Source organism: Topomyia yanbarensis, chromosome 2 (genome assembly GCF_030247195.1).
Source record: "Topomyia yanbarensis strain Yona2022 chromosome 2, ASM3024719v1, whole genome shotgun sequence".
NCBI classification, from domain to species: domain Eukaryota; kingdom Metazoa; phylum Arthropoda; class Insecta; order Diptera; family Culicidae; genus Topomyia; species Topomyia yanbarensis.
The window spans coordinates 119,094,861-119,109,595 of record NC_080671.1 but is presented as its reverse complement, the minus strand read 5'-3'; positions in this window follow the sequence as shown (position 1 = coordinate 119,109,595).

Below are 14,735 nucleotides of genomic sequence, written 5' to 3'. Positions count from 1 at the left end.
CTGTATTTTCATTCTACTCAGCATCAGAAATTAATCAATTCAAGCCTGAAAAATCGGCAGGAGTTTGTATCTGATACGCAAGCTGCTGTTGTTTGCAAATGAAACAGAAGAGGTTTATTGTGTTGACCGACTTTCATCAGAGACTTCAAGCAAGTCGAAAATCTCTTGCTCCTCCGTGAAATTGAGATCCAGTAATCGGCTGTTAAAATTCTTTTCTTTTTCTGTGGCAGTCCGATCGATATCAGTCTTTTTATCACGAAGGGAGGGTTCATGTCCTGAGCGTAACCTGGATGTTGTTCGCGACGTATCATTCCATAGCCTTTTTTCCGTAATGGTTCGATGCCAAATCCGACCAAAAACGAACGGAACAATTGCGATGTTTGAGAAAAGACAACAGACATTTTTCCAGGCACATTGTACATTGTTGATGGTCTCGCTTAAGACGTAAATGTCGCTCTTGAAGCCACAGTAACAGATGGCCTGCCACACGTGATATTTCGTTGAGAGTTTCGGCAGCTTAATGTGGTTGAAAATCTCAGCCACCTTTCCTCTTCCAGTCGACGGCATCGTACCGGACCAGTGTGAATGCTCGCATTTGATGTATATGAAAGAATATTGGTGTCCGTGCACGGTACTGAACCAGCACGGAAACGAATCGGATAGGTGTAAATAGTGCTTAAGGCTCAAGTTACCTTTTTTGAGCATGTGTTAGAATTGAGCGTTTGGTAGTATGCGTAGGAAAAAATGTGTTCAGCTTTGCCACCGGATTATCCATATAAAACCTTTTCAAAACTCTAAAAGAAGAAAATCAGTCGATTTATTAGATCATCATGCATGCATCATCATCATATCATGCTAAATAGCTGCTGGAAAAACTATCGGCTTGGCTGAATGGTGCTTTTGAAAAAGTGGCTGTATTTTTTTCATTGCGCAGTTGTGTTGCGTACCCCAGCACGTTGTGGTAGTGTGGCAAAAAATCACAGCCACTTTTTCAAAAGCACCATTCAACTAAGCCGATAGATTTTCCAGCAGCTATTTTGCATGATTTGAATCGTGATGGTTTGAAAAGGTTTTATATGGATAATCCAGTGGCAAAGCTGAACACATTTTTCCAGCATATACTATCAAGCGTTCAATTCTCGTAGACACTCACCGAAAGTTCTTTGAACCTTAAGGCTGAAAGGTTTTCAACTATGGGAGTGAATTCACCTTTAGGGGTGAATTATACTATTAGGTTCTTTACTGAAACAACTAACCTCACTTTTCTTGACAGTTCGATTGTACTGTTTACATGGACTTAGAAAAATGTGTGGACGACTATATTCGCTCGAAGCAAATCGTAAAGAATTTTTCTAAGTTCATATAAACAGTACAAGCGAACTTTCAAAAATGAACATTCAGTTCATTTGTGACGTCACCGTAAAGTATTCAATAGAAGGGTTATCGAGCATGTTATCATAGTATTCCCGTCAGTATCTTGTCTTTATATATTATTTCAGTGTGTCAAGCAGTCTTCCCAAATGAACATCGAACACCATGCTCGATCTAGTTCTGTCTCCTCCTACGCCATCATTTCGTGTGCAAACTCGAACGCGCTAATGCGTACCAAAACACGAGCACATGTTCGTCTGCACAACCGAACCCCAGTACGTACGCGGTGTTCGTACACACGTTCTTGATACTAGTTTTCTCTTTCTCTCACCCATCATCACTAGCATTGACTCATTCTGTTTTGTGTGTGCCTTTCTTATGTACGCACACGGTGTACGTACACGGTGTTTAAACCTAAGTTTGCACATCGTTCGCTTGGGTTCGGTGTTCGATGCGAACCTGTACACAAAGGCAAAGTATGTTTGAGGTTGAGCGCGTGCACGAAATTTTGTACACGGGTGCAAACTTGTCGATGTTCATGGGAAGACTGGTGTCAAGAATTAAGATGCTGGTTGAGAGTGTTCAGGGGCAGGTTTCTGAATGAAATAATATAGCGTTCATCCTATTGAAAATCATTTGGTGTTTTCTGACTGGGTAATGGTGGTAAGCAATTTTCAAAAAGAGGAACAATATGGAGATCAATATTCGGAAAGGAGTATATTGAACGAAAAAGGTTGCAAACCTCTATTCTATGGCAGTCTCTATATACATGGGATAATTATGTGTATACCAGTTTACACCACGTTCCGATACTGTAAGACTCTGAAGTACCACTGAAAACATTCGCTTACTTTGTTCCAAGAACTGCTTTGATTGAGGTATAATTCTAGTTTTCACGTGGTGATACACAGGTGTAGAGTAAATAGCTGGGAGCCCGCGGAAATTCTGAAAGGGCAAATAAGTGATTAATTCAAGTTTACACGCTAGTTTAACTTAGTGTAACATCGTACAATGTCAAAACTGAAAATGCCATTAGTTGTTTGCAAAAAATAGGTTTCCTAGAGCAGGATCGTTAAATAAATTCAACGGAGAACTTTTATTATATTAAGCCATTGCCATCGGGCTGGAGCCGCCTATGAGTATATGCCAGAAAATTCTAAGAAATCTAAGCAGAATAAACGAGCCAGTGATGGAAAATACGCAACACTGCATATTTGAGTTTTTCCATGTAAAAGGAACAATGGAATTGGATAATTGAAATTAACATGTGACTCAATCGACTATCGAAATACAAATCCTAACTAGGGGAAGATGGGGTAAAACGCACCCCCTGGCCAAAATGTACCCCTTGCTTATATCGAAAATTGCTTAAAAGTTCTAGAAATGGGTAACACCAGCCGGAAGTCCGCCATAGTAAATATACGCTGTCAAAGTTTGATAACCGTATATCAATATTTCTTATAAACAAATAATAATAACGTGCTCGTATAATAAGGATTTCCGGCTGATATGAAAGCTGTTTTACTATTATATCAGTGCATTCTAGTACTATTTTTACCATTGTTCGTTATTCTGTTTCATTATATATGAAAAATCTACTAAAAAATTCACATTTTGCTAAAATTACATCTTTGCTCCATCGGGTACTAAATCCTCTCTTCTTTGATCTTGCTGATTTTTTAATCAAAAACGGAAAAATCTTTCTGAAAACCTAATAATTCCACAATCCAAGGCAATTTAATGCCACGCTTTAGTGAAATCTGGACAGAAAACAAAACTTGTTCACCATGCGTTCTGCCCCGTTGTTGTGCTTGTGGTGATTTTACCCCGCACAGTTGCGTTTTGCCTCGCTTATTTTTCAAAGAGTAATTTTTAATGATCTTGAAATATTGAATATTTTTCATGTTTTTGAATATTCCGCAAAGTGTTATGGTTGTAATTACAGAGGAAAATGTTGGTTAAACATTATCATTAATTAAATTATCATAATTACTGTTGTATAACTAAGTTATGATCATATTTCCTTAGGGGGTGGTCCACCAGGAGGTTGATAACTCTATTATCTTTCTCCGGACAAAACCAGCCTAGAGGCCGCGTGGCATCCGGTGGGTTTGAAGTATGTCAGTTATGGAAATAACAGTCAAATTCATTCGCAAAGGTGGCCGCGTCACTTATGAGGAGGCAAAGAGCTTTAGACCGATCAGTCTGACCTCCTTCCTTCTCAAATCAGTGGAACGTTTAATCGACCACTACATTCGTCATGGTAGCTTGGGCGAGCACCCGCTGCATGCAATGCAACATGCATATCAGCGGGGGAAGTCTATTACCACCTTGTTACACAATGTTGTCTACAACGTTGATAAAGCTTTTTCACATAAGCAATCAAGTTTAGGAGTTTTTCTCGATATTGAAGGTGCTTTTGACAACGTGTCTTTCGAATCCATTTTGGAAACAGCACGAGATCATGGAGTACCTTCATATATCACGAACTGGATACACGCAACGCTTAGCAACCGACATCTGTGCTCATCGTTAAGACAAGTAGAGATGAGGAAACTGAGTGTCTGCGGATGTCCTCAAGGTGGTGTAACTAGCCACACAAGACTGTGGCCCCAAATGGTTACTTGGGATGAATATACACTTGCTCCCAGTGACCTTATACTCACATGTAGTTTTCCTTCTAAAACTTTCAATGTGAGAATTCCTCTTCGTGAGGAATGGCTGTCTGGCTGGATGGAGCGACAACTTGAATAATACGTAGTTTGTTATACGGACGGTTCTTTGTTGGAGAGCCGAGCCGATGCTGGTGTCTATTGTCATGGGATGAGATTAAACCAATCTCATTCGCTTGGTAGATACTGTACCGTATTCCAAGCAGAAATCTTTGCGATTCTGTGTGGCGTACAATCCGCACTTCAACAGGGAATTTGCGGTAAAAGAATCTATTTTTGCTCTGACAGTCAGGCTGCCCTGAAAGCACTTAGTTCGGCAGATTCGAGATCGAAATTAATAATCGCATGTCGAACTCAAATCGAAGAACTTAGCATTTCAAATGCTATCTACCTTCTATGGGTACCCGGTCATTCCGGTATTACTGGAAATGAATGGGCGGACGAATTGGCTAGAGCTGGTGCTGCGACTGATTTCGTTGGTCCAGAACCAGTTCTACCACCGTCAATAAGTTGGATAAAGCACAAGATTCGCTCTTGGGCTGCATTCGAACATGCCAAACATTGGCGTAGCTTGCAAACTTGCGTTCAAACAAAGTCTTTTCTGCCGGATGTGAGTCCGAAAATGTCAAAAAATGTGTTGCATTTTTCCAAGCACAACTGCAGTATTCTGGTCAGGGCACTGACTGGACATTGCGAACTCAATTATCACATGGCTACTATTCAGCGCGCTGAGTATTATTCATGTGATCTTTGTGAATCCGATTACGGAACATCATATCATTTGATATGCAATTGCCCTGTATTAATGCAATTGCGCATCCGGTTTTTTGGTTCTCCATACATAGATGAACCTATGTACAGAGAGCTGAAATTTAAGGATATGCTTTTGTTCCTAACCCAGTGTGGTAAAGAGCTATAGTTTTTTTAGCCGTATTTGAATGACAATATCTCTTCGGGGGTGTTGTCGTTCTGTTATCTCAATATCCCCTCGGGGGTGTTGATATATCCGCTCACTGTTTGGGTAGAGGTTCTAAATCCCTCCGGGGGTTGGAAGTTTTATTCCTGCTGTTGTAACACCTGCAGATCGTTCAGCATCACTCCGGGGGTGCAGAATGCTCTGTTTTAATTGTTCTGTGTCGTTGTTTTCCTTACCCCTAACCTTACCACTTCCCCAATCCTTCCCATCAGGAAAATGATGAAAAGACGATTCTTGGCAAGGCACAAATCTCCGATCAATATGGGGAACGTGCCATTTGAGCCAGACGCTACTGATTCCTGATACTGTTGTATAACTAAGTTATGATCATATTTCCTTAGGGGGTGCGTTTTACCCCATCTTCCCCTGTATCAATATTTCGATTGCAAGTCTTCTCACAGTTTATAAAATGCAGACTATACAGTTTACGAAATTAAATCAATCCGACAATAGTTTTATTGCAAGACAAACATCGGCCCAAATATTTATTTGAAAATAATTGCAAAAAAAATCTCTCACTAGCTTCATTCGTTAACATGGCTGGCTTTCATCAAGTTAATCATTGCAGCGGTTACAAATGTATTGAGAATCTGTATAAAATATTGTGTCAATTCCTATCTTAGGTGAAATACTATACAGTAAATCCGATGCATATGCCACAAGCAGGAACATCTACTGAATCGATAGCTCGAGATGTGGTCGTTGTGGTACAGTTCCTGAAACATGACAAAAAATAAGCCTCGATAAATTACACTTGACAGTTTTATAAATGAAAACAGAACTAACAGAACGTACGTCAGCTTCAATTTCTATGGAAGTCAATTCCGTACTCGCTCCCATAACTGTCTAGTCTATCTAGCAAATATCTACAGAACAACTACCGAGAAACACAGTAATTCCCCAAAACACCCGGCCCATCGGTTTTAAATATTCGACTATGTTTCGGTCTGATTCACCGAATTGGTATTATTTTGTACAGGTCATGGAAAACGCATCAGCCATAATGTCTTTACTTTGAACCAGTGCTAATAGCATTCACTTCCATCCTTCCATTCGCGCGCAAAATTAAGGTTAATCGAACTAGAAGTCGAATCGCATAGGTAATTAAATAAGCAAACCACATACACACAAAACAAAAATAAAAACTAAGAAATGGTATGCATAAACGCAGATTTTGAATCGAAAGCTTTAGCTAAAGCAACGGAAACCCGAAAGTAATTATAATGCCGTCGTCAAGTAATTCTAGACCCGTTTTGAAAAAATAGCAAGATAACGCAGTAACAAAAATTTGATTACAATAGAACTACTCATTGAAGCGTAGTGAATAGAACACGTAGATTAAGATGAATATTAAATAGAATTCCAGAGGCGAAGGCACAGCATGTATAAAGCAAGTTAGAAAAGTCCATCTAGAATGTCATGAAAAGTATCCTAAGTTCACGAATGATAACAGTAGCAAGGCTTAAGTCAGACTTCCCCTTCAGATTAGCAGAAACTGGAACGCAAACTTTACTGCTTCTTTCTATTATTTTTTTCTATTTTTTTTTCTAAAAAAAATCAATCCTAAACCACTAGAAGCATGAACTCTAATCAGTAGCAGTAGGACGATAGTCAAGTAAGCCCATAACAGTCGTGTAATTTCCATTTAATGTGCTGAAAATTGATCCAAGATGAAAGATAACGAAAATGGCGAGTATTCGAACAAATATTTCGGACGAGCAAAAAGGTAACTTGTAGTTTTGTGATGACGAATTGAAGACCGAAAACAAGATTGTGGAATATAGAAGAGTATCGTACCAATTTATATGTAACTTTAGCTATTGCGAGAAGACTATAGTATATGGAAATAAAATATGAAAAAAAACTGTGAAAATATATTGCTACTGGGGTATGTGTATTTAAATGTATCCGAATGTTCCATAAATTATGTACAATCAACGATTTTTGTTCATGGTATTTCAATGACATGCCCAGCGCATCGCTGCCGAGGTGCGGACGCTAGTTGAATAAAAATTTAAAAATTCAGAACAATATATGTTATAGTACGGCAAACTATTTTTTATAACAATGCGCCAGGCAATGAACGTTGTACTCACAATACAATAAAAATTGTATAAACTTCTAAAGCAATGCAAAAAGTTATCCGTACACCATCACGTTATTCGAAACATACTCAAACAAACCGAATAGGGTTAACTATTTTGTTACTTCTATTTCATTTTAACGTTCACAGCATGTTATTAAACGTTAATTTTGTATTGGCTTCATTCGGCTTTGTGTTTTGGATAGTAAACCTTAAAAATATGCGTATTTCCCGAATTAGTGATATAGGGTAATTTCGGGAGAGATGCCGCACTTTCTATTAGGGCATTGCAATTTTTTTTTTAAATCTCGAAAGATCCCCCCACCCTACTCTCATATTGTGACAAATGTCAAAGTAAGCTCAGATACCAAATTTCACATCATTTGGACAATTCTAGACTCCCGCCCACTTCGCTTGAAATGTTTTGGAAATTGGTACTAAGGGAAAATATGAGAGAAAAATACATTAAAAGCTATAACTTTTGAAGTAGCAATCAGAAAGTTACAATTTATACCTCTTTTTCAAAGAAATAACCTTTGTATTTGAATGCATATACGTTTGTTTCTAGAAAAATACGGGAAAGTGGGGTACTGGGTCATTTTGGCCATAAAATCCCCTATCTTTTAAAAAAAAGTTCTGCTCCGTGATGCAAACTATACCTATTTTGCAGTTTTTCTAATGTGAAAAAATCTCAAAAATCGAACGTAACATTTTTTGATCTTTGTCCGAATACGAGAAGTTCGGGTTATATGGCCTTTTGTCATTCATAATAAATTTTATCATTTTCTCGTGCATATATCTCTATTATTCTTCACTCAATTTTAATAAATTGTATCTTGTTGAACGTGAAAACCCTTAGGAACAAAATAAAAATAGATTCGTTAGTGGTGAAATTCAGAAATATCAAATTATCTGAGGGATGATCCATAAATGACGTAGCATTTTTTGAGTGATTTTTAACACCCCCCTCCCCCATAGTAGCATTTCGTCACAAAATTCTATATACCCCCCCTGATAATTACGTAGCTTAACGGTAACCCTCACCCCCCTCGTTGTCCCCGTAAAAAATTAAAAAAAAATCAAAAACGATGTTAGATGAAACGGGTAAGATTGTCGTGACATCAGGTCAACCCCTATTCCCCTTAAAAAAGCTACGTAGCATGACATGACCCCCTACCCTCCCTGTCGTCTCACATCATCACAAAATACAAAACTCCCCCCTCCCCCTTATAATGCTACGTCATTTATGGATGGTCCCTGACATATAGTCTTGATTTCACATTTTTATCATAAAATCGCACATATTAACTCTATTTAACAAAAACAAATCTTATTTAATTTACTACTTCTAGTGTAACATACGCTTAGGGATCACATGAGAAACGTTTCATTCCTGGGAAAATAGGGGAAGTTGAGGTATTAGGACATTTAATAGAAAAAATGTGATTTGTAGAGTTAATGTCAAAAAATTCGATGTTTCTGAATTTTACCACTAACGAATCTATTTTTAATGTATTCCTAAGAATTTTCCACGTTCAACAAGTTACATTTTATGAAAATTGATTGAAGAATAATAGAAATATATGCACGAGAAAATGATACAACTTAATATGAATGACAAAAGGCCATATAACCCCAACTTCTCGTATTCGGACAAAGGCCAAAAAGGTTCCGTTCGATTTCTGAGATTTTTTTTAGAAAAACTGCGAAATATGTATAGTTTGCATCACGGAGCAGAAAAATTATTCAAAATAGGGGATTTTGGGGACAAAATGATCCAGTACCCCACTTTCCCGTATTTTTCTAGAAACAAAGGTACATCCATTCAAATACAAAAGTTATTTCCTTTAAAAAGAGGTATAAATTGTAACTTTCTGATTACTACTTTAAAAGTTATAGCTTTTAATGTATTTTTCTCTCATATTTTCCCATAGCACCAATTTCAAAAAAAAATCAAGCGAAGTGGGCGGGAGTCTAGAATTGTCCAAATGATGTGAAATTTGGCATCTGAGCTTACTTTGACATTTGTAACAATATGAGAGAGGGGGCTTTCGAGATTAAAAAAAAAAATTTGCGATGCCCTACTTTCTACATCTCGTATATAAGATCACTTTTATACGGTAACATGATATTGTGAGTTTGTCTTTCGGAGAATTACAACACTGGATATGTAAAATAATTCTTATTATAAATTCACGAAACTTTTATTAATGATTATGTGCGTCCAGTTGCATCATGGAAGGCCGAAAATTTTTCCATGCTGCATTAAAATTTGTTTTTTTTTAATTGTTCGATTTATTTGGTAAATCATGTATCGGTTGAATAGCTGGGACCTTTTAGAAGGCGTTCTGATTATGAGCACTTTCATCCATAATTGCAGAGAAAAATGTCGTACGGCATCTCTCCCATACAATTTGGAGAGATGCCGCATCAAAACTGCGGGTGAGATGCCGCATCCGACGGCGGAGGATACGTAGCTAATATGTATTTTTTTCACCTCGGAATGTCATTAAATGATTATTTGGGTCAGGTATAGTTTCTTAATAAGGTATATCCACAAACTAACGAACCTAACACAGTGACATATAGCATTATGAGTCTATTTATCTATATATTTAAACGGGCGATATGTATCTAAGTATTAGTTGCTTCGGTCTATTCTTTAAAGTTTCAGGCACTAATTTCCGTGAATGCAGTTATTTGTAGTGATCCCAATATTTGGATCAAAACGAATATTTCAACGAATTAATGCTTTTTAAAATGAATCTTTCAAGGACAAAACTAAATTATATAAATTCATTGTTGAGAGAAACAACCAAAAACTGCTTTTAAGGAACCCCTACCACCTCATAGATATATCGCTCGTCAAACATATAAATAAATAGTACCCTTAAATAAGTTAGTCCAACTTAACCATTACACAAGGTTGCAAAAGAAAAATATTTTTAAAATGTTGAATAAAAAAATGCTTCAAGAAATGGTAGTACCCCCTTAAGAAAACCTGTTTTACTCCACCGAGTGCACAGTGGGTCAACACAGCGTTTTGAGGTACTTAATTCATTGGAGTCAAAACTGTTCATATTAGCGATTTCACATATTCTACAAAGTTTGTGGGTGTAAAAAGCGCCATCTTTTGGCAATTTTACTTTTGAAAAAAGTTGATCATAGTAGGCTATAAAAAATTTAACTTTTGAGCCAAAAGAGATAGCGCTTAGCAGTCTTCGACAAAGTTGTAAAGGAGAGTATTTTAATAAATTTTGCAGAAGACATGTTGTCTCTGTCACTCATAGTAATTGAGTTATGAGATGTTTTCTATGATGAGCTCCTTCAATTCTTATTTTTGCTTATAACTTTTTTGTTTATGATTTTTCGCGTTAACAATGTTTGCAGGTATTTTTTATCATTACAAAACACAACTTTTTCGAAGATACTAAATAGCTGTGAATGCTGTGTAAAAACTTATGGCTGATTTTGATTTTATTTTAGCCTGTTTTTGAACCCATGTAACTTTACTATCGGCAAAAACTGTAATTATACTATCAATTATTCTAATAGGACTGAGTTTCACCTACAAAACAAGGTTAAAATCGTTTGTCCATAGTCACCCGTTCAGAAGTTATACCCTGTCGAAAGTTTTATGTCTGGCCGTTTTGAATTCTCACGTATGGCTCATTGAACGAGTAGGCGCTGGTGTTCAAAGACGCTTTCGCTTGTTTTTCTGAGTGGCGCTCACTCTGTGTACTAGCGCGTTTGCCAGAAGGTTCACACCGATATTGAATGATTTTCTAATGGGTGATGTACAATTTTATCTCGGTTCGATTAATCGGATGAATTTTAGTTTCAGGATATGGAAGAATAAGTAAAATATATACATTTTCCATATAATTTCTGCATTAACCGGCTGATTATTTTCGAATATTTCATATCGTGGTGAATGCAGGAATTTTATGCATCTTCTTCTTTATCCTGAAGCTAACATTCACACGATAATTCGGACGGATATGAAATTTTACATCACCCGGTAGAAAATCGGTGTGAACCTTCCGGCAACGCGCTAGTACACAGAGTGCGTACCACTCAGAAAAACAAGCGAAAGCGTCTTTGAACACCAGCGCCTACTCGTTCAATGAGCCATACGTGAGAATTCAAAACGGCCAGACATAAAACTTTCGACAGGGTATAACTTCTGAACGGGTGACTATGGACAAACGATTTTAACTTCGTTTTGTAGGTGAAACTCAGTCCTTTTAGAATAATTGATAGTATAATTACAATTTTTGCCGATAGTAAAGTTACACGGGTTCACAAACAGGCTAAAATAAAATCAAAATCAGCCATAAGTCTTTACACAGCATTCACAGCTATTTAGTATCTTCGAAAAAGTTGTGTGTTTTGTAATGATAAAAAATACCTGCGAACATTGTTAACGCGAAAAATCATAAACAAAAACCGATTTAATCCACCTAGCAGTGAGATGAGACATTTCTTACACATATCACTGTTGGATCATTCATTAGTTTACAGAACTCATGCGAAGTAGTAAATCAAAATTATAAAATACACGAATCAAATTATATTAGCTTAATTAATGAAAATTTATACTATATTTAGAAATAAGTATAAGATTAATAGAATGAATTGACTCAAACTAACAAATTGAATGAAATAAATAAATGGATCGACTGAACCTGAAATGAATAAAATTAAAGATATGAACAAAATGAATTAAATGAATCAAATGAATCGAATAAATCAAATGAATCAAATGAATCAAACGAATAAAATTAATCAAATTAATCAAATGAATCAAGTGAAGCAAATGAATCAAATGAATTAAATGAATCAATTTAATTTAAGGGTTCAAAATAATAAAATGAATGGAATGAACAAAGAAAATAAAATGAATAAAAAATAAATTAAATGAATAAATGAAACAAACGAACCAAATAAACAAGATGAAGTGAATTGACAAAATGCATTGATTGAAATGATGAATTAATCGATGTTGTAAGTTGTTGTATACATTAATAGAAAAAATAAATTGTGTCAAAAGAATTATTTGGATGAAATGAATAAAACTGAAAAAAATAGTCAGGTTAATAAAATGTTCTTCATTTTAAACAAAATGTATGAACTGGGAAAATGAATAGAATGCATTGAATGAAAACATTGAATAAAATAAGTGAAATGAATGATATGACTAAAATGCACGAAATGAATAAACTGATCAGAGTGAATCCAAATGATGAAACGAATAAAGTAGATTAAATGAACGCTAATGAACAAAATTTCTAGGACTTCTATCCTTTTTTTGTTTTAGTCTTTTCGTTTTCACACTCCTTGACTTGACGGCGTCGTTTTAAGATTATTTAGTGTTTCAACATTATTGATAGATCTTAATTAGTTATCAGGAACCTGGAACGTTCAATTTGCTTTGGAATTCAAAGTTTACTTTTTGGTCATATATTCCCGAAAAAATATTGTGCAGAATAGAATTTGCTGGTCCAGTAATTTAACGCGCAATTGAATATAGTAAAGTAAGACAAGGTCACATGACACATTCTTTCGTGACGTTTACAACGATTTGACGAATCTTCATTCGACAAATATGTCATAACTTTATCAAATGAACGCCTACATCAAAACTTATTACAGATTCGGAAAGTAGACAAAATCTCACGAAAGCCCTTTGAACAGAGAGTAAAAGACGGAGAATGCGATTCGTAAAAGAGGCAAGTAGATATTTCAAAGTTTTCATTTGAATTAAAATAAATAGTGTGAAGTGTCTAGGCTATGTCGATAGCATAAAAGGCGAGCATTCAGTTGATTAGAATACAGTCTCTTTCCAGTCATCCTTATAGTTGGCATATTGTTTCGTTCTGAATTCTCGTTCAGGAAATATGGATAAATAAGCCCTGGACAATCCATTACTGTGAAAAAGAAATGGTTAAAACTGTCAGGATGGCAAAAATGTAGTCAGATCAACTATCTGTCCAATGCATAAACTCTGATTGTAATCCTCGTTAATTTACTTGTACAATATGGAAAACTCGAACGAAACGTGTGCTGAATTATCCAATGCCTCACTAATAATTGTGACTTCCATTGAAACTTCAATTGAAGTGTACTCAGTATAGAGCAGATATGGACGACGATAAGTTAGAAGACACCTTGTACTTGCATCCCCCATTGAGAGTGGGGACTTTGGGAGACTTCTTTTCCCGGATCTAATTCGTGGATATTTTTGGGCTTTGATCCGTTATTTTTCATGAAAGTTCATACCAATATAATGTATGTACATTTTCAATAATAAAATCACAAAAAGGTGTTCTTAGTTTTCACATGACATATTTTAGCATATGTTTTATTAAAAATTCAATAGCGATACGAAGAGTTGAAATATCGCACGTGGAATGTCCCACCTCCCAGTTAAGTCATATATTTTTCTGAGGTAGCCATGAATTTCTTTTATTATAGTGTTTATACAAGCTTTGAATAGAACTGTATTAAATTTGAGTTGATGTAGTTTTCGATGGTCACCTGTCTACCCATAGTGCAACGTTTTGAAATACCAATTTCACCTTGAAAATAGTTATAGTTTTCCCATAAGGCAAATATTTTGCAAATTTTCTCGGACTACAAATATTTTATTTGACATGTAGGATGTATTATTATTGTATTGTTTCCGCGAGTCTCTTTTACACTAAAATGCAAAGAAAATAATAGGGTAACAGACAAAACATAGTTTGGTTTTCTCAAACCTTCACAATTACATCACACACATGAAATCAGCTTGAATATTAATAAAGATTAGCAGAGAATCTAATCACACAACTTAGAAATGGATAGAGAAATAGCAAGATAGATGTGAGTCGTGAAAGTTGCCACCAACATGAAGAAAGAGAGAGAGGGAGAGAAAGAGAGAGTGAGATAGAGATGGGGAGGGCATGTGAGGCCATGCCAGACCTTATTTTTATAGGTATATTATGCGATATATTGATTCCTTACATCCTTATTATAAATAATCTAAGTAGTAATTTTTGCGCCATAACCAAAATAATCTAAATTTTGCAAAGAGTTAAATTTTTGCTAGAGTTTTGGGATTCAAAAATACAGTTTCTTTCGGTGATGCAACGAGTATAATTGTATGAGAAGTCTTATCTCACTACTAGGTGAATTACTTGATGAACTGTATAATTATATACCATCCAATATTTACTTCACGATTGAACGCAACGCCTAATCCAAGGGATAAATACATGAACTCTAGAAAAAAATCACTATGAATGCATTATTTTGTTTTTGAAGTAAACTTACATATTGATTTTTGAGAAATAGTTCAATTATTATATAGGTAATTCACAAAATGCTTTCATAATCGAGTTCCTTGAATCACGTAGATGTGTTTTCATACCCCGATGTTCTAAATCGGTTTAGTTTTGCCCCTAAAACACCAGTCGCTCGTGAACGGATTTTGACAATATAAAGCTTGATAGAAACGTATTTTTACAAGGTCTCTAATTATGTGCAGTGGGACAGCGTTGCTTTGTTTGAAAGTTATTTACTAAAAACCTGCAATGTTTTGACAAAATGACCTATATCTCAGAAAATAAACAACATATCGAAAATCAAA